Raw genomic sequence first — 18,912 nt, 5'->3', positions numbered from 1 at the left:
ATTTCAGAGCGGCTGCTAAGTACAAAACATTTTGGTAATTACATGTCGCTCCAATTCAGAATAGTAACATGTAAAATCTAACCTCTCAGATTTCTTTCAAATCTTGTGCATTCGGTGATCCAGGTAAGAGACTGAAAACTACAAGTTTGCAAAGGTATGCCATAGTTGTGAAGAAAGTTACAGATCTGCGAAGTTCGGACACAGTGATTTACATGCGTCTGTCTCTACGTATTATTGTAATTTTGGTTCTAGTAGAGACACAGCAGTGAAACTTGTCCCATTTAAAAGCTAATGAGTAGGACCTAACATTGACACACAACACGATGGATTTATAAGAATTTTCACTTTCAAGATCATTGATCTTCGTCTTTGACTGGGAGTACCTCAAAAACACACCGCCTCCAAACCTTCTGTGGAAAAAATATGTTGTATTGCTCCAGTATGGGGCTAGAACATGGTAAATATCGAGATGGCACCGCAAAGGAGTCATGCCCAAAAATTTGTCACCATGAGTACACTATCAAAATGAAAGATTACGAAACATAAATTACTAAGAAATAAAATTAGTAAGTAATATTGTACGAAATAACGTTTCATTTTATTGTAGTGGTATTACGAATCCTTTACAGTGTATCTTCAATGAAAATCCAATAAAAAGTGGGTACATCTCGTTTCACAAGTCTCAAATCGTTAATATTCACCAGGTATGGTGCAGTGAGTGTGTATGTCCTTCCAGTTGCTGTCACTGGATCCAGTCTCGTGAGAATTCACAATTTCTCAAACAGAAATGAAGATGATTCATGTGGATGAAAGAGCTGCCCTATACCTCATGCTTTTTCAAGTTTCCGAGTCATGTGCAGCCCACCAATGACTGTAACACATATTGACAATAAAACATGTATGTCTGCTAACAGCATTTTATGCTTCATAGCAAATTACTGACTGTTCTCTGCTCACTAAGAAGCAGAATATCTTTGTTTTTACTATACCTTTGTTAATAGGTAACAGGTATCTTACATATATTATTGAAACGTTCTTTCAGCGTTGCATTGTCTTAACCATGCGTAGAAGCTAATGTATAGTTGAAGATAGATAGAGGAATTTTTAACACTGCACCACCCAAACAACTGTTGTAGTGTCAAAATATGGTTTTTCAGGAGATCGCGTGGGCTGGCTGGTGTTGCTAAGCTCGTTATAATCCCTACCACCCCGTCACAAGGTCCTTCAGCATGTGCTGTACCAAAACAATGACATTCTGGTGTAACCTTCCTGATAATACAGTCGTGAAATTATTTCTGTGCTTGCATTGGACAGCACATCCATCCAAAATGTAATAACTTTGCTTTACAGATGAACAAATGTTCACTAAATTTTTCAGAATTATAATGACTGCTATTGTACGCTGTTCCGGAAAAAACTAGATGCATAGCTGCTTATGCATATTGTTATTGTAGTGATGTAGACAATATAAATTTTTGGACACGATTTCTTTGCTGTGCCATCTTGATATTTACCATTTTTATAGTAACATATTGGAGCAATAAAACATCTTTCCCCAAGAGAATTGAAGCTGATGTGTTCTGAGATATTCACGGTCAAAACTGAGGGTCAGAGACGTTGAGTGAGAACCACGTTGTCTAGCAGTGCAAAGCGCCACCCCTTAGCTTTTCAGTGATAAGTTTTATTGGTGTATATAGAGTAGAACCAGAATTATTATAGCTATCTATGTTGACAGACCTGTAATTTTCATCAGTTGTTGTAAATCTTTGCAAAGTGATAGTGTTTTATATCTCATCTGGATAACTGAATGCATGAAATTTGAAACAAATCTGCATGGGTTGAGTTGAGTAGTGCGTTGAATTGACATGGAATTACCCATTTGTAGTTAATTAACGAATTCGTCGGTAGCTCGGCGCGTAGCGTAACCCAATTGTGATGATTAAGTCGCTGGGTCGAATGTGTCTATTCGTTTACTTCAAGTCCATATTTATTAACAAATTGAAGTGTTAATTAACAAGTTTGGAACCATTCATTTCAAATGAATAAAATATTTTTAATTACTGATAGCTTGAAAATGAGTATTCACAATAAGTCAAAATTTGGTGCAAAAATGCGAAACATGAAATAAAAATGAATTTTATATTCTGCGGAGATTGAGCAGTATTATTGATATAATTTTTCGTTTATCGAAAATGCGTTTCACATGGCTGTATGGAATTTTGCTTGGATACGCTCAGGAATTAAAACTAGAAAGATGATGATCTCATTGAAAAATGATTCCATGTTTCCTTAACTTTTGCATTTGGTAAGGAATTGAAAAAGCAAAAAAAAAAAACAGTGCTAGTAGCGAGATTCGAACTAGTGACTGCCATCACAATCAGATTACACTACGTACTGAGCTTCCGGGGAATTCGTGAGTTCAGTACAAATATTTTGTAGGTAGCATTTCTCGAAAGTATTGTAATCTAGAAAGATAACACTGACCTTCAAATCGTATGGAGAAAATCAATAGGGATCGGTGTGCAACGGTCATCTCGTTACCTATAAGACTCTTTCAGGCTACTGCCTTCTGACGGCTATTTGTTAGCAGACAAAATGTGATTCAGTATCCGTATGCATAATGATTTGCTTCTTATACCATAATATTCGGATTTGCTCAGAATGATGGAGCACACAAATACCTATTCTAAAGTGACAACCACCTTCGTAGATTCAGTGTGAATGACACACGTCAGACTAATGAGTTATCTGAGATTGATGTAACGACGACCATGCGTAGACAGTTACATTGGATTTAAGAGATTGACAGAAGTAAGTTCTCAGCTTGACGAGTTCCTGTGAGTCATGTAGTGGCAACGTTATCTTAACGCTGACGTACGAACTTGATGGCTCCCTGTCATAAAGCCTCGCCTAATCTTTGCACTCACTGTCTTAATATTTGTGTTTCGGACAAAGTTTTGCCGAAAACTTTATTTTAATTGTGATTTAAACTGCAAGCGGTGAAAGCACCGATACAAAATTAAAGTTATTGACAAGTGGAATACATCTTTAAATTCAGCACACATAACGTATACTTCGCGAAAAGTGGAAACACTTCAGTCGAAGGACATTAGTGATGCTGAGAAGGAAAAAGTTAAGGACTGGATGTATTACAAAGGTTACTCAATGTGCACACATGCATTAAATTTGCGCCCAGGCTCTTTTTTCCTTACAGAGAGCACACGAACATTCTGGAGTAGTAAAACCGTATTAGATGTGGAAACTACGAAGGAAACTGTCCACTCTGTTCAATAATGGAAGCGATAGGTTTTATTGCTGAAATCACAGATTAAGCAAAGTTCAAATAAAACAATTTAACTGTGTCAGTCACTTTTTTCTCCCACGACGCATTTCGAGAGTTTATACTCACACCATCAGGAGGACAACAACATCTTGTTACATGTGTACCAGCTGGATGCAGCTAGTTTTATTTGGCTAGAAAAAGTATAACAGGCACTTTTATCAAGTGGCACTACGATTATACATTTAAAATGGTAATGAAGCTGCTTATCTGTTCCAGTGAACAGAACCAAGAGTTAAGCATAAATGAAAATTTTTGATTTGATTTTTCTCATAGAAACACGAACCACTAATATAAAGACCCCAAAGTTTGTAGCGTTGTTAAAATATGGTACTTTGCTTCAGAGATCATTCGTAGCTAATTTACATTGTGGATCAGATATATATTACCAGATTATTTCTTTCTTTGCAACATCATGTTAAAAGCATGAATTGCAAAATATGACAGGAACTTGAAGAAAAATCTTGCAGACGTAGTATGAAGACTGTTTCTCCCGTGCTTTGGGATTTTGTATTTATTTATAACTGATGCAAGAAGTAGATGGCAGAGTTATAATGCTACATCTAGTATGCCTGTAAAACTCTAAAAGAAGCCACTGTATCAAATTTTCCATTTATTGTGTTCATGTTTTTTGTTGTGAATGAAAATTTTCAGCTCCTCGTAAAGGTTACTTTGAGTGAAGAAAAAACGATTTTAACGTCTCTTAAAGGACAAGGTCGTTAGAGACTGTGGACAAGCTCTGATTTTTGGAATTGTGGGGGTAGCAAATTACCGTACCTTTTTCATAGGAACCATCCCAGAATTTGCCGTAAGCAGCATAGAGAAACAAAAAACATAAAACTGAGGGACCGGACGGGGATTTGAACCACCGTCCTCGTGAGTGTCTGTAAGTTAACAAACAGATGCACGTCAGAAGGCAGTGTATCCATCGCATCGTGTAGTTTTCGACGCACTCGTGCCCTGCAGTGCCGCGTGTACCTGCCAGTCTGTAGCCCAGCTTCTGGTTCCATCATGCTCAAAACGCCCAGTGGTGATGCGCCCGTGCTAATCTCTCTCCGCTGCGTTGAGGAGAGGTACTGTACACGCTGTTAGGCGGTGGCTCGGGTAGCGCCTAGCGAGACGCAGGATCTGGACGGAGGCATAGTCGCAGACTGTTGGCCAACATTAAAGTGGCGAGTGACATACTATGCCCTAGTGCTCCTGACCTGCCACCGTACAGTGGTAGTCGAGGACCCCTGTCAACTCGCTGCGGTTGACTGGCGGCTGCGCTATTTTCCCCGATTCGAGGTACTCACGATCGTCGTTGCAATAGTGACACGTGAATGGCCTTAAACACTTCGCAGGTGGAACGTTCCGCGTGTCGGCCAACCGCTATATGGCACCAGCCTAAAGCCGTCGGCACTCGGAAACGAGGCAGCTAACGTTGCCGTGCACGCATACGGGATATCAAACGTCACGAGGCACAGCGCCGTCGGCATACGGGACGATTCCGTTAACGCGGTTTTGTGCTGTCAACCGTTGTCGGACGTGCATCAAATTTCTACGTTAGCTGTGTTAAAATGCGCATTTCCTCTCGTGTCCATATGCTAGTCATGTTCTGTTTCTGGTGTTCGTAAATAAAAACTTAAATATCTGTGAACGTGTAAATAGACAAAAAGGAAAGATAAATAACCAGTCAGAAGGACATCAGCTTATAAATGTTCATCAAATCGAACAAAGTCGCTCCTGGCGAGAAGGCACTTAGTTAGACAACGTAACGTATTACAGAAATCATTTCTACTGAGCTCGAAAGAAAGACCCACAACCATTTGAAAAACGCGAAGGTGAAAAAAGACTTTAACCCTAAACGACCTAAACTCTGTCCCTTAACATAGTGCTTTTACTCACTGTTCTATGCTGTAGCTTCGTTAAGAGCAACTTTGTATTTTACGTTACAGTCTTTAGTCGCCGAAATGCTATTAATTTACATTTAATTGTAATTAATCCTAATAAGAACAAGTTTTTAATGAATCTTCAATGTGCCGTTGCCTTAAAACGACTTGCTTTTACAACACGCGAATTATGACGCGATAAAAACTAAATACGAAATTTCTTTAATGACCAATATGACGTTGCTCCTCGCTTTATTACAGCAAATCGTACCAGTAATGATTCGTTTCAGACAGTCAGCAAGATGGTGCTTAGAAATAGCATATTTTCAAGGGGAGTGCAAAGGGTAAAATACACTCTCAGAATATGGGGTTGTACTGAACAAGTACATTATGGTGTCTTACTTTCTGCAGCCCTCAGGCTTTCTGCTTGTGACGTACGGATCGTTCTTCCTTCCTATTGGGTCCACTTTACGTGACACGTCGCAGAACTTGTTTCTCAAGCGACGAGGTGGTTCCTAAACCTGAAATAGCAGGAAGTGACGTAACAAAATTCATAGTGCCACCTGCAGGTACCCCACTCTGTCCTGCGGGAGATGACATGCGAACGGCTGCAACAGTAAAAGGCCTGGCTTCCTCAACCGTAGCTATTTGGACTTAGTCTCTCGGTTTCTGTCGATGTTGGGTTGCTAATGCGTTTATAAAGGTTGCTCGTTGGTATTGACGGCTGGTTAACGGATGTGTGGAGGACTAACGTTAAAAAGTTACCGTAGCTACATGTAGTAAATATCTGTGAACAACGTCGATAATACGTGGTGCTATGCGAACTTAATGCTCCCTGGCGATATTCTTGAACAAATACCGCACGGAGTTCTTGCCACGCAAAGCATTTATTCAGTAGGTGGTACTGTTTGATAGAAATCCATCCCCTGTGAGTCGTAGGAGACTAATTTGTCATGGATTTAGACATCGTTGGTAGACGGGACAGAGGCAGTGTATTTTTAAGAATGGGCCTGTCTGGCCACCAAATAAAATTCCTGAACGTACATTCACTCGTTCGCCACTTTCTCTGTTAGTTGAAATATCTCTTACCGCTTGATAAATTACGATCTTTTGTACTGCGAGAGAAGCAGCTTTAGAATTGTTAGGGAAAAATAAGTTTTGCAATACGTTAATCGGTCACTGTAGTTATTCTGACTGGAAACAGTTGGGCAGAAGTGTAGTAATAATAAGTTAACAGTATAGTTCCCTGTTTAAGGGATCACTAACGCAGATTTCACAGATTAGAAAATTAGTTAGCACCTCGAAAGTCGTAAAGTTCAGTTACGTCACCTCTGTCCCAGACTCTTACATACACCGAAGTGCGAAAGAAACTGGTACGCCTGCCTAATATCGTCTAGGGATCCCGCGAGCACGCAGAAGTGCCGCAAAACGACATGGCATGGAATAGACTGTCTCAAGTGATGCTGGAGAGAATTGACGCCATGAATCCTGCAGGACTGTCCGTAAATTCGTAAGAGTACGAGGGGGTGGAGATGTCTTCCGAACAGCACGCCGCAAGGCATCCCAGATATGCTCATTAATGTTCATGTCTGGGGGGGGGGGGGGGGGGTCTGCTGGCCAGCGTAAGTGTTCAAACTCAGAAGAGTGTTCCTGGAGCCACTGTGTAGCAATTCTGGACGTGTGGTGCAATTCCAGCAACACAGTGTGACCCCCAAGTCCGTCGGATTGCACAGTGGACACGAATGGATGCAAGTGATCAGACAGGAAGCTTACGCACGTGTCACCTGTCAGTCGTATCTAGACGTACCGGGGTCCTATATCACTCCAACTGCACACGCCTCACACCATTAGTCTCCACCAGCTTGAATAGTCACCTACTGACATGCAAGGTCCGTGGGTTCATGAGGTTGTCTCCAAACCCATACACGTTCATCCGCCCGATACAATTTGAAGCGAGACTCGTCCGTCCAGGCAACAGGTTCCCAGTCATCAACAGTCCGATGTTGGTGTTGACGGGCCCAGGCAAGGCGTAAAACTTTGTCTCGTGCAGTCATCAAGGGTACGCGAATGGGCCTTTGGCTCCGAAAGCCCATATCGATGATGTTTCCTTGAATGGTTCGCACCCTGACACTTGTTTGATGGCCTAGCATTGAAATCTGCAGCAATTTGCGAAAGGTTTGCACTTCTGTCACGTTGAACGCTTCTCTTCAGTCGTCTTTGGTCGCGTTCTTGCAGGATCTTTTTCCGGCCGCGGTGATGTCGCGTATTCTGCCTGTTTACATATCTGTGTACTCGAATACGCATGTCTATAACAGTTTCTTTGGCACTTCAGTGTATATTGAGTGCTGTGTTGTGTCGAATGCTAGTTCTCTCCTCTGAATACTACATTTTTGTAACAAATAAAATCCCAGTAGCACCAGTCAACAAAAATGTTCTCTAATGATCACTTCTTGCTGTGATCCCAAATGATGCCAGGGTCATAGTTCAAGCGATCTCAGCTGCTTCTACAAATGAGACACTCGCTTACAGCTTTCAGTGTGGTGTTAACTAACCAACCATACTGCTCCGGCTGAGCTCGACAAACATGTTGGCACAGCTACACCGGGCCATTGGTGTACTGAGTATGATTTATTGCGGGTGCCACTTTGAAGATAACTTGTGGGAGGTGAAGTAATTACGTTCATAACAAAAGCAAGTCAACAAAATGTTTGGCGCGTCTCCAACTCGTATGAGATAACGTACTTTGTAGTTGTTTTACTTTTTTCTTGCCGTCCGCGCCTCCGTCTGCAATAACCTTGTCGACGGGATGTTAAAACCTAATATTCATTCATTCATTCTCGTCAATAAATTGTACCTGGTACCGAAAAAGTAAAGACTGGAGTGAACGAAAGGGCACGTAATAAATCTTTGACGTGAAAAATCATGCAGTGAACGCAAACAAGTACTTAATCTATACGGCAGAGCTCAGAAATACGACACAGCCATGCAACGCTACTGAGCGAGCTTGTCAGAAAATTTTCTTTCACAGAATCCAGGCTATAGCATAGACATTGTACACGATGCGAGACGATGACACGTCTTGGGCGGTACTTTAGTGTTGTTAGTCTGAAACGTTGTGGCAAATTGTGTGCCAGACCGACTCCAATTCCGAACCGTGCGTACCGCGGGCCGTGCTTAGCCGACTGATCACTCGAGGAGCGATTCACGACCTGCACTCACAACTAATCTGTTAGAGATATGGTTCTCGTGAGCAAGATGTCTTTCCGTACTCATAGCTCAGTTTAGTATTCAAATTCGATCTCAGAACACTATAATTTTCGGGTAACTAAGCTCACAGCACAAAAGTCACCCTAGAAACATCATTTAATGCCGTCTAATTTCGGCCCTGGACTTGATGAGCGCCTAGGAAATGAAACCACAAGGTTGTGTAGGTTCGTCACATTCAGGTTTAGCCACACGCTGAGGATTTGATCGCACAATTCCACCAAATTTCGGGAATGCTGATGCTGGCGTTCCACCCGATGTTCAAACATACCCCACTGAGGTTCTATCGGGTGATTTTGCTGACCTGTCGAGATGTAATACGGTGGGGGACTGTTCATAAATGTCACATACTCTTCCAGCCGTATGAACTTTGTTGTCTTTATATGCCTGAGTGAGCAATGGCCTCTTATGAGGTGATAGATTTCAGATGTTCATTGCATGCAGTTCTCATCGCAATGTTCTCTCAGTAACACGTTGGGCTGGACCTCCATTCAATGCCTGCAGCAATTCCTGTCGGGTTTGGAAGCGATTTTGATTTACAAGGCGTGAAATGAGTATCTGGTGCTTCTGGCGGGATCTTTTCCGACCACATCCTGACGTTGTTCGTGGCCGCGTGTTCTACACCACTGCTTGTAGCCACGTTGAACAGCCCACCGCGTAACGCCAAAATAAATATTATTAGCAAAAAACTACGTTGAGGAAAAGCCATACTCCCGAAACACTGGAATCTACAAAATTTTATGTAGGACAGATGGGAAGAATTTTCATAGTTAGATTCAGGGAACACAGTAGAGAAACAAATGACCGGTCCACCTTCTTTACTCAAAAACGAAAAACACGAACTGAACAATATTGAAAAAGCACTACAAATCCTGTACACAATCCCAAAAGTCCAGTCATGAATATTTTGGGGAATCTGAAATACATATACACATCAAGGATTATCCCTACAATATACTGAAACGAAATAAACAAACCGATTTCAAGCACACGCAGTTTAAAAAATTATATTGAAATTTTGTACAGGGATAACGGATTACCAAAATACCATAGATCACACACACACACACACACACACACACACACACACACACACACACAAAAATAAGTTCCATAGATACACAACCCCAACAACTTACATAAATCTTTAAGTAAACAGCTAGCTGCCCAACTTGAATGTCTACAACTGTCAAATAGTAAAAAAGTATTATAATATACGTGCAACAGCAAATTATGGAAAAACTTTTAAACGTTGCTCAAAAAAATTACATCCAACTCTACAGACAGCAATGGTGTACTCAACGTTGACATATGTCCATCTACGTCAGGACGTGAATACAACACGAAATATAAAAAGCTATATAAATTATATTATTTAAATTATTAATAAATGCTATTGTTTGCAGATGTACTGATGAAAGCAATAAAGCCGATTTAGGCTTATATGCTAAAATAAAATATCAAACGACATACCGTCTTCAAATTCACTTCTGCGTATCCAGCTGGATTTGCGCCATGGGCACAGATGACTGCCACTGTGTGGCGTCCTAACTCTTACCCATGTTTACGTACAATGTCCGCTTGAAAAACACATGTATCACTGACGGCTACTGCCTTATGCCCACGTAGAGCAGTGCACGCGGTTGAGCACGTGAATTTATCGCTGCGCCATTTGTAAAAGCTTAACAATTCATCTGTGCGTGCACACTGAGGTGATTAATTTTTATGCCGGTGAGGTTGTCTAGAAACTAATAAACGAACCAATCCTTTTCGTGTTGAAGTGTCACTTATTTCAGATACTGTTCTAATGGTAAATAAAGCAGCATTTAGTTTCTGAACAAGATCCTGGACATGGGCTTTCCACAATAGCTTACTATCTATCCGAACGCCTAGAAACTTGAATTGTTCTGCCTCGCTTATAATATGCCCATTCTGTATGATCAAAATATCGGTTCTTGTTGAATTGTGAGTTAGAAATTGTAAAAACTGAGTCTTTCTGTGATTTAGCATCAAATTATTTTCCACAAGCCACGAACTCATTTCATGAACTAAATTATTTGTTACTGTTTCAATATTACACACAAGATCCTTCACTATCAAGCTGGTGTCATCAGCAAACAGAAATATTTTTGAATCACCTGTAATACTAGAAGGCATATTATTTACATAAATAAGAAACAGCAGTGGCCCCAGCACCGACCCTTGGGGAACACCCCACTTACCAGTGCCCCATTCGGACTGAACATCACTACCACTCTCAATATTGCGGAGAATTACCTTCTGCTTTCTGTTAAATGCGGATAGCCATTGTGTACTTGCACTATTCTTCATTTGTAGGGATGCTATTTTTTTTCTGTATCGAAACCGCTCAAAATAAATTCACGCAAGAATAACATTTCAATCAACGTGTCCCACAGGTATGGAAATACCCGGCTATGTTTGGTACCGTTCGATCAAGGTGGAGTTTTAGTTTCTACCAGTGTATATCATTAACTGAATAGGTAAAAAAAATATTAATTGGTTTATGATACAGAAGGAACAGATACTTCATCAAAGAGAGGGTAAGAGATTTCAGTTGTGCTCTTTCCTTGCTCATTACTCCGGCCTGACCTGGACACTTGGCCGGCCCCTGTCGTGATACTCCACCGCGGTGCACCAACGACAAGAAGGAAGGCAGAATCAGGGTTCAACATCCGGTCGACAGAGGTCACGGAGCACAAACACGGATTGAGGAAGAATGGGGATGGAAGTCGACTGCGTCCTTTCATAAGAACCATCCCTCCATTCCCTTTAAGCTGTGGCACAAACATATGGGGATACCGATGACAGACATCTGCCGCGATGGCAAAAAGATTTTTTTAAAGTTAGTAAGAGAGCGACCTGTGCAACCGACCCCAGCGTCCGAACATACCGACTTCGGACAGCGGAATTCAGATAAGTTACACAAGCTGCGACATTGTCGCTGAAAAAAAGTGACCCGTATATGTAATAAGTTTCCTTTAATTTGCGTCTATGGTCACAAAATTTTAGTTAAGATTACCGGTTTCGGTCTTCAGGACCATCATCAGATGTGTTTCATAAAAACAAAGTCATAAAGTCCGAAACCGGTAATCTGTTAACTAAAAGTTTGTGACCATAGACGTAAATTAAAGGAAACTTATCAGATAAGTTAGTTTACTTCGATCGAAATGGGGACGGCCCTACACGAAGAACCTAGAGTGTGAGAAGTTAAGTAGTTCAGTTCAGCAAAGCAGCTTATGGCATCCTCAGGATGACACGTATAACAGAAATGTCTCGAAACATATGGTGTAAAATCGCTATTTTATTGGACACCACAGATTACACATCGTGTAACAAAAACGTAAGGCCAGACATATCCTTCACACGTAGACAAACAAATTGTTACATGAACATGGATCTGGAAACGCTTTATTTTCATGTTAGAACTCCTTTCTCCACATCATGGGAAATACGCACGAACAGATCGCACCAGCATACGGGAGATGTCCAGCATGACCCCCGTAGGCAGATACACATGGTACCAATCCCGCTCCAGCTACTGCCGGGTCTGGGTGCTGATGAGTCCTCTCCATTTGGCTCGGTCCTCCCACCACTTTTCTTCCTCCACGTGTTGCCATGTCATACCTCTCCTTTCTACAGATATTCTCACTCCCATTTTCCACCGTGTTTTAGGGCGCCCTCTAGGTCTTTTGCCATCCATCTTTAGTTCTTTCATAATTTTGGGGAGTCTCTGCCCATGCATCCTCTTAACATGCCCATACTATCTTAATCTCTTTCTTTCAATTTCTTCTCTCATACTTTCTTGTTTAAGGTCCTTTTTAATGTCTACATTCCTTACCCTGTCCATTCTTGTTTTTCCCTTAACTGCTCTGAGAAATTTCATTTCCCCTGCTTGCAGTCTGCTCCAGTCCCTTTCTGTCATTGTCCATGTTTCTCCACCATAGGTGACAATAGGGATGTAATAATTCTTATACATAAGGAGTTTCGCTCTTTCTGAAACTTCATTATTCCAAATCATGTGTTTTATTGTTTGGTAGAAATTGCCTCCCTTCTGAAACCTCCTATTAATTTCGTAAGTTATTCTTCCATCCCTAGATATTTCACTCCCTAAATAAGTGAAACTTTCTACAACTTTGAGGGGTTCTCCATTCAAGGTAATATTTCCGTTGATCCCTTTCTCTCTTCCAAATACCATTACTTCACTCTTATCTTTATTTATTTTTAATCCATACCTTTTCATTATTTCCTTCCAAGCATCAAGCCGTAACTGTACATCTACCTCTTTATCACCCCATATTACCATATCATCTGCAAAAATAGTCTTTTTGTCTTTTTCTTTTACTATATCTTTAACTGTCCTATTCATTCCCTCCATCACAACATTAAAAAGTGCAGGAGATAGAGGACTTCATTGCTTAAGTCCTTGTCTTATTTCGAAGTATTCAGAGTTCCCCAATAGTGTTCTAATTCTAAAATTGTGTCCTCTGTACACTGTCTTTATAATATTAATGTATCCATCTTCTATATCTATCTACTTCATTTCTTCCCAGAGTCTTTCCCTGTCAACTGAGTCATATGCCTTTTCTATGTCTATAAAAACCATTATCACCCTTTTGTTATACTCCCAACGGATAGAAAATATCAGGTCGATCGTGCTTCTTCCTTTCTAAACCAATACTGTTCTTCACTCAGCTCCTTTTCTATCTTTTCACTTATTCGATTTAGTAAAATTCTTTCAAAAATCTTGGCTGTATGACTCATGAGGGTTATTCCTCTGTAGTTTTTACAAAGTCTTTTATTGCCTTTCTTGAAGATGGGAACAATGTCTCCTGTTCTCCAGTCGTCAGGTATTGTACTATTTCTCCACACGCTTGATAGTACTCTATACAGCCACTGCATTCCCACTGGACCTGCTGCTCTTATGTCCACTGATAATTCATCAGGTCCTCGGGCCTTCCCCCCATTCATCTTCTTCACAGCTTTTTCCATTTCTTCCCGTGTAATTTGTCCTAATTCTGCTTCCCAACTTCTCTCAATTCCTCCATTATTTGTTGTTTCCTCATGTACCTGCTCCTCAGCGTTTAACAGCTTCTCGAAATGTTCTTTCCAGAGATCTTTTATATTCCCTGGATCTTCAATAATGGTACCGTCCTCTGTTTCCATCTTTACTGGTACTTCAGAAGCCTTCCTTTTATTTTTCATCATTTTATAGAACATTTTTTCAAGTTTTTTTGTAAACTCTTCCCATGCCTTTTTCTTTGCTGTTTCCACTATTTCTTTGCACGTCTTCTTTTCCTCTGTATATCTTTTATGGTCTTCGTCATTTTTAGTTTTCCACCACTTTCTCCATGCTCCATTTTTTTTCTTCTAACTGCTTGGATTGTGGTATCATCCCACCAACTTGCCTTATTTTTTTCCTTTCAAGATGTTCTGCCACATACTTTTTGTGCTGCTTCGACTAAAGTGTCTTTGAATAAACTACATTCTTTTTCTACATCGCAGAAAACTTCTTTTGGAAAATTTTGTGTGATTAATTCTCTGTACTTCTCAGCACATTCACTGTCCTTCAGTTTCCAATCCAGTATCCTCATCACTTTCTTCTGTTTTCTGTTTTTCACACACTGATTCACTTTCCATTGTCCCACCAGTAATCTAGGGTCTCCATCCGCACTCACACTTGGAATTACCTTCACATTTGTTACTTTCTCTCCCCATTCCCTATCTACTAGAATATAATCAATTACACTCTTGGTTCTTCCATCTCAGCTGTATCTGGTGATAACATGACTTTCCCTCTTCATAAACTAGATGTTTGCTATTTTCATTCCATTCCTCTGGCACAAATCCAGGAGTCTTTCCCCTTCTTCATTTCTGCCTCCATATCCAAAACATCCCAATACTTGCTCAAATCCCTTCCTGTCTTTGCCTACCTGTTCATTAAAATCTCCCATCACTATATTAGCACTTTCTATATGGTTTTCTAACACATTTTCAAAGTCCATCTTCTCTTCTTCGCTACATCCCGCTTGAGGTGCATAAATCTGGATTACTTTTAGTGTTTCTTTTTGGAATCCCAGGTTTAAGATTATGATCCTGTCTGATATGTATCACACATTTTCAATACAGCTTTGTACATTCTTATTCACCATCACTGCCACACCATTTCTTCCAGACCTGTTATTCCCACTCCAGTACAGTTTTCCTCCTCCTCTCAAATTCTTCTCACCTTTTCCCTTCCACTTTGTTTCGCTTAATCCCAATATATCTAACTTCCTCTCTGTTAGTACAGCTGTCATTTCTTCCATTTTTCCATTTAGGGTTAACATATTTAGGGTGCCAATATTTAGGTTATTTTTTAGTCCAGTTGGTTTCATCATCTTGTACTGATGAATATCAGGTCTCCCATCATTTGCACCAGTACTTGAAGCAGTGGGATCAAATCCTGAGTGGTTCGTTCCGAGGCTCGTCTGTATTTTGAAAGCAATATATGAAGACTTTCCTACTGGCTTGCTAGGCCTAACGCAAGGAAGGATTTTCTGTTGGGGTTGTCTCCCTTAGCCTTTGGAGTTTCTCCTCCACCACAAGGCAGTGGTTCCCTTCTCATTTAATCCCCAGAAAGGAGGGTTGCCTCATCTACCAGCTACGCCGTTCCGAAGTCTTCCTTCTCCGCCGTCGCTGCCATTAAGGTCTTCACACGTAACCCTGGGCATGGGTTCCGTGTTATACCCCACGGGATTGGATCCCTGCCTGAACTCGTCCATCCTAGCACTCCGGCCTACTGAAGTGTAGGATGCCCACCCCCGCGACGTGGACGCGCCAGACAGGAATTACCCCAGTGTAGGAATAGGGAAGGGCACCCTACCTCCCTGGAGCCAGGTTAATGATTGTGTATTGTGCCACAATCAAAGGCACCTGGGTTAATATGAGATTTAATTTATTTTATGTTACGTACTCGGGGCATGAAGTTGCTACAGTACTGGTAGAGCATTAATAACATGCACACAGAGATTAATCACATACGAGAAAGGAACCTTCACGAAGGTTGTACCTGGAATATTATTCAAAATAAGCTTTCACACGATCAGGCGTGCCCTGGGCAACGTTAGTAATAGTTCTAGTCGCAAACCCTGCCACTAATAGGGCAATGGGTTATTCCAAAGCCATCCCTTAGAGTAGCGTCAGACATACTCTGCATGAGTAAATCTACATCAACATGGTTACTGCGCAATTCACACTTAAGTGCCTGGCAGAGGGTTCATCGAACCATTTTCATACTACTTCTCTACTATTCCACCCTCGAATGGCGTGTGGGGGAAAAAGGAACACCTAAATTTTCCGTTAGAGCTCTGATTTCTCTTATTTTATTATGATGATCATTTCTCCCTACGTAGATTGGTGTCAACAAAATATTTTCTCATTCGGAAGAGAAAGTTGGTGATTGAAATTTAGTAAAGAGATCTCGCCGCAAAGAAAACCGCCTTTATTTCAGTGACTGCCACCACAACTCGGGTATCATATCAGTGACACACTCCCCCTATTGCGAGATAACACGAAACGAGCTGTTCTTCTTCGCACTTTTCGATGTCCTCCTGGTAAGGATCCCACACCGCGCAGCAGTATTACAGCAGAGGACGGACAAGTGTAATGTAGGCTGTCTCTTTAGAGGGTTTGTCGCATTTTCTATGTGTTCTGCCAACAAAGCGCAGTCTTTGTTTCGCCTTCCCCACAATATTATTTATGTGGTCTTTCCAATTCAAGTTGCTTGTAATTCCTAGGTATTTAATCGAATTGACAGCCCTTACATTTGTGCGATTTATCGTATACCCAAAATTTATCGGATTTCATTTAGTACCCATATGGATAACCTCGCACTTTTGTTTAGTGCCAATTTCCACTTTTCGCACCATACACAAATTCTCTCTAGATCATTTTGTAATTGAAATTGATCGTCTGATGATTTTACTAGACGGTAAATTATAGTGTCATCTGCAAACAATCGAAGGGGCTGCTCAAATTACCACCTAGATGATTTATGTAAATCAGGAACAGCAGAGGGCCTATGACACTCCCTTGCCGAACGCCTAATATCACTTCTGTTCTACTCGATGATTTATCGTCTATCACTACAAACTGTGACCTCTCTGAGAGGAAATAATGAATCCAGTCACACAACTGAGACGGTACTCCATGATGTTGTTGTTGTTGTGGTCTTCAGTCCTGAGACTGGTTTGATGCAGCTCTCCATGCTACTCTATCCTGTGCAAGCTTCTTCATCTCCCAGTACCTACTGCAACCTACATCCTTCTGAATCTGCTTAGTGTACTCATCTCTTGGTCTCCCCCTACGATTTTTACCCTCCACGCTGCCCTCCAATACTAAATTGGTGATCCCTTGATGCCTCAGAACATGTCCTACCAACCGATCCCTTCTTCTGGTCAAGTTGTGCCACAAACTTCTCTTCTCCCCAATCCTATTCAATACCTCCTCATTAGTTACGTGATCTACCCACCTTATCTTCAGCATTCTTCTGTAGCACCACATTTCGAAAGCTTCTATTCTCTTCTTGTCCAAACTATTTACCGTCCATGTTTCACTTCCATACATGGCTACACTCCATACAAATACTTTCAGAAATGACTTCCTGACACTTAAATCTATACTCGATGTCAACAAATTTCTCTTCTTCAGAAACGCTTTCCTTGCCATTGCCAGTCTACATTTTATATCCTCTCTACTTCGACCATCATCAGTTATTTTGCTCCCCAAATAGCAAAACTCCTTTACTACTTTAAGTGTCTCATTTCCTAATCTAATACCCTCAACATCACCCGACTTAATTCGACTACATTCCATTATCCTCGTTTTGCTTTTATTGATGTTCATCTTATATCCTCCCTTCAAGACACCATCCATTCCGTTCAACTGCTCTTCCAAGTCCTTTGCTGTCTCTGACAGAATTACAATGTCATCGGCGAACCTCAACGTTTTTATTTCTTCTCCATGGATTTTAATACCTACTCCGAATTTTTCTTTTGTTTCCTTTACTGCTTGCTCAATATACAGATTGAATAACATCGGGGAGAGGCTACAACCCTGTCTCACACCCTTCCCAACCGCTGCTTCCCTTTCATGTCCCTCGACTCTTATAACTGCCATCTGGTTTCTGTACAAATTGTAAATAGCCTTTCGCTCCCTGTATTTTACCCCTGCCACCTTTAGAATTTGAAAGAGAGTATTCCAGTCAACATTGTCAAAAGCTTTCTCTAAGTCTACAAATGCTAGAAACGTAGGTTTGCCTTTCCTTAATCTTTCTTCTAAGATACGTCGTAAGGTCAGTATTGCCTCACGTGTTCCAGTATTTCTACGGAATCCAAACTGATCTTCCCCGAGGCCGGCTTCTACTAGTTTTTCCATTCGTCTGTAAAGAATTCGTGTTAGTATTTTGCAGCTGTGGCTTATTAAACTGATTGTCCGGTAATTTTCACATCTTTCGACACCTGCTTTCTTTGGGATTGGAATTATTATATTCTTCTTGAAGTCTGAGGGTATTTCACCTGTTTCATACATCTTGCTCACCAGATGGTAGAGTTTTGTCAGGACTGGCTCTCCCAAGGCCGTCAGTAGTTCCAATGGAATGTTGTCTACTCCGGGGGCCTTGTTTAGACACAGGTCTTTCAATGCTCTGTCAAACTCTTCACGCAGTATCGTATCTCCCATTTCATCTTCATCTACATCCTCTTCCATTTCCATAATATTGTCTTCAAGTACATCGCCCTTGTATAGACCCTCTATATACTCCTTCCACCTTTCTGCTTTCTCTTCTTTGCTTAGAACTGGGTTTGCATCTGAGCTCTTGATGTTCATACAAGTGGTTCTCTTATCTCCAAAGGTCTCTTTAATTTTCCTGTAGGCAGTATCTATCTTACCCCTAGTGAGAAAAGCCTCTACATTCTTACATTTGTCCTCTAGCCATCCCTGCTTAGCCATTTTGCACTTCCTGTCAATCTCATTTTTGAGACGTTTGTATTCCTTTTTGCCTGCTTCATTTACTGCATTTTTATATTTTCTCCTTTCATCAATTAAATTCAATATTTCTTCTGTTACCCAAGGATTTCTACTAGCCCTCGTCTTTTTACCTATTTGATCCTCTGCTGCTTTCACTACTTCATCCCTCAAAGCTACCCATTCCTCTTCTACTGTATTTCTTTCCCCCATTCCTGTCAATTGTTCCCTTATGCTCTCCCTGAAACTCTCTACAACCTCTGGTTCTTTCAGTTTATCCAGGTCCCATCTCCTTAAATTCCCACACGCAATTTGATTAATAGTCACTTGCGAGGAACGGTATCATAAGCCTTCTCGAAATCTAGGAATATGGAGTCGATCTGAGATCCCTTGTCTACAGCACTCATTACTTCA

At 41.0% G+C, this 18,912-nt stretch overlaps 1 protein-coding gene across 3 annotated transcripts in view; it reads left to right on the top strand.

Moving 5' to 3' along the window:
* Window positions 1-18,912, top strand: part of LOC126251719 (diphosphoinositol polyphosphate phosphohydrolase 2) — a 175,203-nt gene that overhangs the window by 120,791 nt on the left and 35,500 nt on the right. The gene's annotated exons all lie outside the window — the stretch shown is intronic.

The sequence above is a fragment of the Schistocerca nitens genome, chromosome 4, assembly GCF_023898315.1.
Source record: "Schistocerca nitens isolate TAMUIC-IGC-003100 chromosome 4, iqSchNite1.1, whole genome shotgun sequence".
Classification (NCBI taxonomy): domain Eukaryota; kingdom Metazoa; phylum Arthropoda; class Insecta; order Orthoptera; family Acrididae; genus Schistocerca; species Schistocerca nitens.
Note: the sequence above shows the minus strand (reverse complement) of the source record. Positions and strands in the feature narration are given on the sequence as shown.